The sequence below is a fragment of the Schistocerca piceifrons genome, chromosome 5 (assembly GCF_021461385.2).
Source record: "Schistocerca piceifrons isolate TAMUIC-IGC-003096 chromosome 5, iqSchPice1.1, whole genome shotgun sequence".
NCBI lineage: Eukaryota > Metazoa > Arthropoda > Insecta > Orthoptera > Acrididae > Schistocerca > Schistocerca piceifrons.
Window position 1 is genome coordinate 644,540,611 of NC_060142.1, and position 6,896 is coordinate 644,547,506.

The 6,896-nt window shown below is 42.2% G+C and overlaps 1 pseudogene; it reads right to left on the reverse strand.

The window, feature by feature from the left end:
• Window positions 1-1,415: 1,415 nt before the first annotated feature.
• Window positions 1,416-1,533, reverse strand: LOC124799607 (annotated as a pseudogene).
• Window positions 1,534-6,896: the final 5,363 nt, after the last annotated feature.

Here is a 6,896-nt window from a genome sequence, read left to right on the forward strand (position 1 = left end):
TGAAATAGGAACGTGTGGACATCGGTATACTGGTTACTTAGATGGGCAAGATGATAGAGATGTGTTGCTGGATGCCACAGCTTGAACCGTATTTGACAATAGAATTTAAGATTTTTGTATGTCGCGAAATGTGTAGGTGCAAATGCTTCCACTTGATAAATGATCGACAGGTCGAAATTTCAACCGTGGTGATTTAAATAAAACTGATAGTCAGAAGCGAACATTCTAATTAGGTCATCAGCATGCTGAATGATTCTATGCGGCCCACAATGATTTCCTCTCCTGTGCCAACCTCTTCGTCTCAGACTAGCACTTACACCGTAGACGATCAGCTATCTGCTGGATGTTTTCCAAGCCCTGTCTTCCTCTAAAATTTTTAACCTTTGCAGCTCCCTCTACTACCACGGAGTTATTCCGTGATGACTTAACACATGGCCTATCATTCTGTCCCTTCTTCTTGTCGTGTGTTCCATGTTTTCTCTATCAGTCCACTTAATTATCAACGTCCTTCTGTAGCACCACATCACAAAAAATTCAATTCCCTTCTGATTTTTATCAGTTTCCAGAACTTAAAGAACGTCTTCGAGGACTTCGCTTTGACAATGGTGAAGCAGTGCAACGAGGGGTGACGTTGTGACCCCGTCAACTAAGTGCAACATCCTACAGTGACGGTATCGACAACCTGGTCCCTGGTTGGCCGAAATGTCTTCATCGTCCGGGTGACTATGTTGAGAAATAAATATGCAGACATAGAAAATAAGCACATAGAATGTAATAAAGTTAGTTTTATTTTAAAAGTTGTAAGAATTTTCACATAAAATATTCGGAGGCATTGCCTTTCATCACGCTCTCGTATATTCTACATTGATAAAAATACTCCACAGTAAATACTGGCACATGCAATTTACGATGCTGGAGGCGACTAGCCGAAGCTCTACCTCGGTCTCCTTGACTACTGTGCGGTTTTAGACTCAGCGTTTACAAATCTCACATATATCTCATCCACTAAGCAACTATTACCATGGAGCACTGTTTACACATTTGACGTCTATATACTGTCGGAGCCAGTGCCTATTCGAGGCAACCCTTCCATGGAGTTGCGTACATTTTAGCCTTATATGCGCTGCGAGGTGTGCTCACTGTGACGGCTGACTGCTGACTGATGCTTTGTCCGCATTTGGTTCGCTCTCCACGCGCCTCCCACCATTTCCATTGCACTCCGTCTTCAGGCCACGAGTGACCTACCGGGACCATCCGACCGCCGTGTCATCCTGAGTGGAGGATGCGGATAGGAGGGGCGTGGGATCAGCACACCGCTCTCCCAGTCGTTATGATGGTATTCTTGACCGAAGCCGCTACTATTCGGTCGAGTAGCTCCGCAATTGGCATCACGAGGCTGAGTGCACCCTGAAAAATGGCAACAGCGCATGGCGGCCTGGATGGTCACCCACCCAAGTGCAGACCACGCCCGACTGCGCTTAACTTCGGTGATCTCACGGGAACCGGTGTATCCACTGCGGCAAGGCCGTTGCCCACAATTTCCATTGGCGCGCGCTTTTTCCTCCTTAACACAGAGGCACTTCCCTCCACCTTTTCCTGTGCTATGTTTACAATTGTATTGATGCTACGAATGGACCAGTAATCCATACAATGTTTTCACAAATTATGTTATATGCATGTAAATGGCTCATACTTAGTACAAAATCAAAAATAAAGGTAAACAATGACAAAATATAGACGAATACGGCCAAACCATTTTCTATAAATGATTTAAAATTATGAACGACATAAAGTGTTATTGTTGCAATGGTACTCTTGGAATTTTAAGCAATAGTAATTTCAGAAGACAAGTACCATTTTTGAAACGTTGAAAACAAAAGACCTCTAACATAAAGATATCTGATAAAGATAGCAACTCACCCATGTGAGGCAAGAGAACCGCGAGAAACCCACCACCCCCACCCCCCTGCCGCTACAATTCACTGCATGGTCCGCATATGCGTTGTATGAGCATTTAGTTAGTGAGAATGGGGTGCGGCTATCAGACTGTTACCTCTGCATCGTTTCACTTATTTTGTGTCGACATTTTGCTTTTAAGACCTCTCTCAGCTGTATGCATTCATGACACTCTTAAGAACCTATCATTCCATCAAGTTGAACTTTCGCGATTGTTTCACGAACCACTCTGTATAAAGATTTTGATATAAATTTCTTCTATATATGTTTGACATTATCAAATTCGGGGGCTCTCTAGACTAACGTAGAAACAGAAGTACAATTTCAAATAGCCAAGACGCGATTGTACAGCATTTATTCTGATGACCAATTTCATCAAACTAAGTTACCATCATCGGGTCTGTAAAGCATAGACCAACATATTCAAGCACACTGGGATCAGATGAAAAGGGACGCAATACCATTTTATATAAGCATGGACTGTACCGTGGAATGTAATATACTTCCTGCAGTACATTTCACCGAATCTTGATCAAATAGATATTACACTGTGTCATATAATTGAACGATACTTCATGAACATGACAACAATATTATATCAGCAAGTCAAGTATAAAATAATTACTACATTTGTACGAACATATGTTGCTCATGTTCGTACATTTGCAGAATGAACACTGAGATTCTCAAGCAAATATCATAGACTTTACAACTAGCCAACAGGTGGCACTGTTGTAGTAGCTACAAACAAAAATACGTCGTGTCAGATAAAATATAAAGCTTAACATATATCCCGCTGCTTTTTGCGCTAGATTTGGGTGGCTCCTGGCCATATGAACGGTCGTGTGTACGAGTTCAGAGGTTGTGATTATTATTAATTTGAGTGGAAGATTGCTAACTGCCAAGAATAGTTATATTGGTCATTAATATTAATGCAGTGATATGAAACTGTGATCGACATTATAACTGCCGCGAGGGATTAGCCGAGCGGTCTCAGGCGCTGCAGTCACGGACTGTGCGGCTGATCTCGGCGGAGGTTCGAGTCCTCTCTCGGGCATGGGTGTGTGTGTTTGTCCTTAGGATAATTTAGGTTAAGTAGTGTGTAAGCTTAGGGACTGATGACCTTAGCAGTTAAGTTCTATAAGATTTCACACACATTTGAACATTTTTGACATTATAACTAACGAGTTAAGTTCGCAGCTGGAATATTGTGTCAGCCACTGGAATATTGTGTAATATTTTGTGACTACATTTTCATCATTGTTATGGGAAGAACTGCAATTCTGAATAAATTAATGACATGCCTTAAAACAAACTGGAAAATAGAGCAGCATCATCCAAGATCAGCTTTTGACATCACTTCACGAATGGGACCAAGACAGTGCGTGATCTTCTGCGACATGGACACTTTTAGAAGACCCAAAGTGAGCCACTATAATATTGCGATTTGTGCCTGTTGCTGTCCCCTTCCAACTGAATCCCTCACGATTATGGCCAGGCTGCTACCACCAGCCATCCCAGCACGGCTGTTAGAGCAGAGATGTTGCACGGTATTTGGATGCCGTCCCACTTGAACTCCAATCCAGTGTCCTGACGAGGGTACCGCTACAGAAAAAGATAGTCTTCAAAATATCTTTTGGAAAGAGAGAGCACGTGACCTATTACAAAGAAGCGTCAAATTCATAAAGGCGGAATGCGACGAAATTTAAATGTCTCGGTGAAACCATTAGGAAAACGGAATCGAAACAAAAGCAATCGAAATTAGCTGCCAAAATCTGATAACTGCATAGCAATTAACCCAAACTATCTACGACTAAAAATGTAACTTCACGCACGCGAAAGAATGTACCCACACAGACGTACAAAACAAATAGTCGATTTTTTTTACAATAGGAACAGAGCGAAAACGGACACGATAAAATTGTTTGGCGTGGTCAAATCTGATCTGACACTGGCGAGAATTACTACAGGAGATGTCCAAATCGTGAAATCTTCAGGTCAAATATTTCCAGATGGCAAGTTGGCCAAGAGGGCAAACCAAAGAAGAAGACTGGGACAACGTGGTCTGAAGAGTGAGGAATCCCGCAAGAAGAGAATGAAATAAATATGAAGGCAAATGTCCGCCTCTAAGTGCTTTGGTTAGTCCTTATGGGTTTCTTCGCAAATGAACAGTAATAATAATAACACTGCTGTGTAGGCCCCGTAACAGTGCTGTGGTCATTACATTATTACTTCATGTTATGCTGTCAGTTTATTTGTTGTTGCGGAGTGAATAACGAAGCAGTTTCTGTCTATTGAGGGATCTAATTATGACAGACGCCATTTTCATGAAATATATAAGGATATGCGAAGTACGTGTCTCAGTTATACTATCGTAGATGCTTGGTGCAGAGTACAAAGTATGTGTGTAGTGGATGAATGTGAAGAAGATCATGGTCATACATCGATTTTACAAGCTGTAGCCTCCACCACACTGTGTCATGCATTAATGCTAGTATTAGAAGAAAAATGTGATTGTTGGTAACTTATGTAATCAGTTTCAAACTCTTACAAAACAGTGATAATAGTAATTCTGGTGTCACCCGGGAAGATGGCTTCCAAAGGAAGGTTGGTAACTCGCAACGTAACCACAGAAAAATACAGTCGCTGTATGCCGCACCGACGAATGAGAAATGCCAGCCTAGCCATACCCCCTAGAACTTTGGCTACGCCCACTCAGTAGATGGTCTAGCTACAGCTGAGCAGGGAAACGCTCGGCTCAGTTAACAATCACTAATCAAGAAGACAGCATCGTCTTAGATAGGTCACCAGTGTATTAAACGTCTTAGGCAGACCTTAATGTGAACATTACGTCAATTATGCTTCAAGTGAAGAGTTTTGTAAAAATGTCTGTATCCTGTGATACTTTAGCATTGAGAAACAGATGTGAATACTCAGAACATTCTTGTGGAAATGGATTGTACTAAGTTAAGTAAATCTCCATATCTATATTGTAATAATGTGAACTAAAGTTTTATGTGGTAGAGTTTCATTCAGTCTGCTTCCAGAGAAAACTAAAGAACTTATTGTGATACCGACGAATGTATTTTCCTCTGGCAAAACAGTAATGATCTTTTGAAAACAATTTATTTTTGCAACTGAAACACATTAAACTCTTGCTTTCATTGGACTGAATATTACAAAAAATACATTAAAATAAGCCAGTCACCATCCTCTAACACCTATGATTTGTTAGTAGTGATGACGTAGCAGCCTGCAACAGAACTAGTCCTGTAGAGGTAAAGATTATACCCAGGTCACATAGTTCCAAGGATAATAGCAAGGAAAGATATATCTACTCATATGCGTACAATTTTCGGCTTTTGGCAAGATCGATGTGTAATATCCAATGGGGGCACTCTTGAACGTCATATAAGTTGTGGCAAAGAATACATGAGTATTTCATCTCAAAATATATGTGCATACAGGGCGATTTTTTCCAGTGTGTACAAACTCTAGGGATTGATCAACGAGGGGATACGGTACAAAAAAGGCCTAATTTATTTATGCCCGGAAAGGCATGATTTCCTTGCTAGAGACCATTTATTCAATCATACATTGTACCGAGCGAGGTGGCGCAGTGGTTAGACACTGGACTCGCATTCGGAAGGACGACGGTTCAATCCCGCGTCCGGCCATCCTGATTTAGGTTTTCCGTGATTTCCCTAAATCAGTCCAGGCAAATGCCGGGATGGTTCCTCTGAAAGGGCACGGCCGACTTCCTTCCCAATCCTTCCCTAATCCGATGAGACCGATGACCACGCTGTCTGGTCTCCTTCCCCAAACCAATCAACCATACATTGTAACAGAGACTGCAGTCTAATACACGATCGCTGTACCATGCAGCCACAGTTTCAGTACGCATGGTTTCCACCTAGAGGGTGGTACTATTCCTCATACGTCACGCCCTAGCACCCTGTACTATCATAGTAACGAGTAATGTTGTGTCCGAGTCACTTCTCTTGCTGACTCACCTTGTAGTGGATGTGCTACAGCGTTCCACACTATGGTTCCGTATTCGAATCGAGAGCCTGCCGACATGTTTACTTGCGGAAAGGAAATGGCAACGGGCTGCGGGCAGCGAGGTTGTATCAGGAGTGCTATCCCCGCCGACAACAAGCACAGCATTCAATGTTTGCAAGAGTGTTTCGCCGTTTGTCGTAGACAGAGTTGTTTTGGCCGAGCAGTTCTAGGCGCTTCAGTCCGGAACCGCGCGCTTGCTACTGTCGCAGGTTCGAAATCTGCCTCGGGCATGGATGTGTGTAATGTCCTTAGGTTAGTTAGGTTTAAGTAGTTTCTTAGTATAGGGGACTGATGACCTCAGATGTTAAGTCCCATAGTGATTCCAGCCATTTGACCCCTTTGGACAGAGTTGTTTCAGAAAGCAGGAAATCATGTTGAACGTACCCGAAATGTCCGGGCACCAGACTAGGGGGATAATTGATTGGCGACTCCATAGTGTCCTGTGCACTACGACCAGATAATGGGTATACTTGAAAGGAGAGACAGCATTGGTCGTATATTTTCGTTTATTATCGCAAAATCGATTTTCAGTCACTTAGTGACCATCATCAGTGCTGTAATATATAACTTAAATTAGTAAGCACTGGTGTCAATAAGCTTACGGCGATCACATAGACTCACTTAAATTAGTAAGCACTGGTGTCAATAAGCTTACGGCGATCACATAGACTCAATATGAGTCTATGTGATCGCCGTAAGCTTATTGACACCAGTGCTTACTAATTTAAGTTATATATTACAGCACTGAAGATGGTCACTAAGTGACCGAAAATCGATTTTGCGATAATAAACAAAAATATACGACCAATGCTGTCTCTCCTTAGGAGGATAATGTGATTAACACTGTGGAAGGCGACGACTGTGTCAGTATCAGGCAG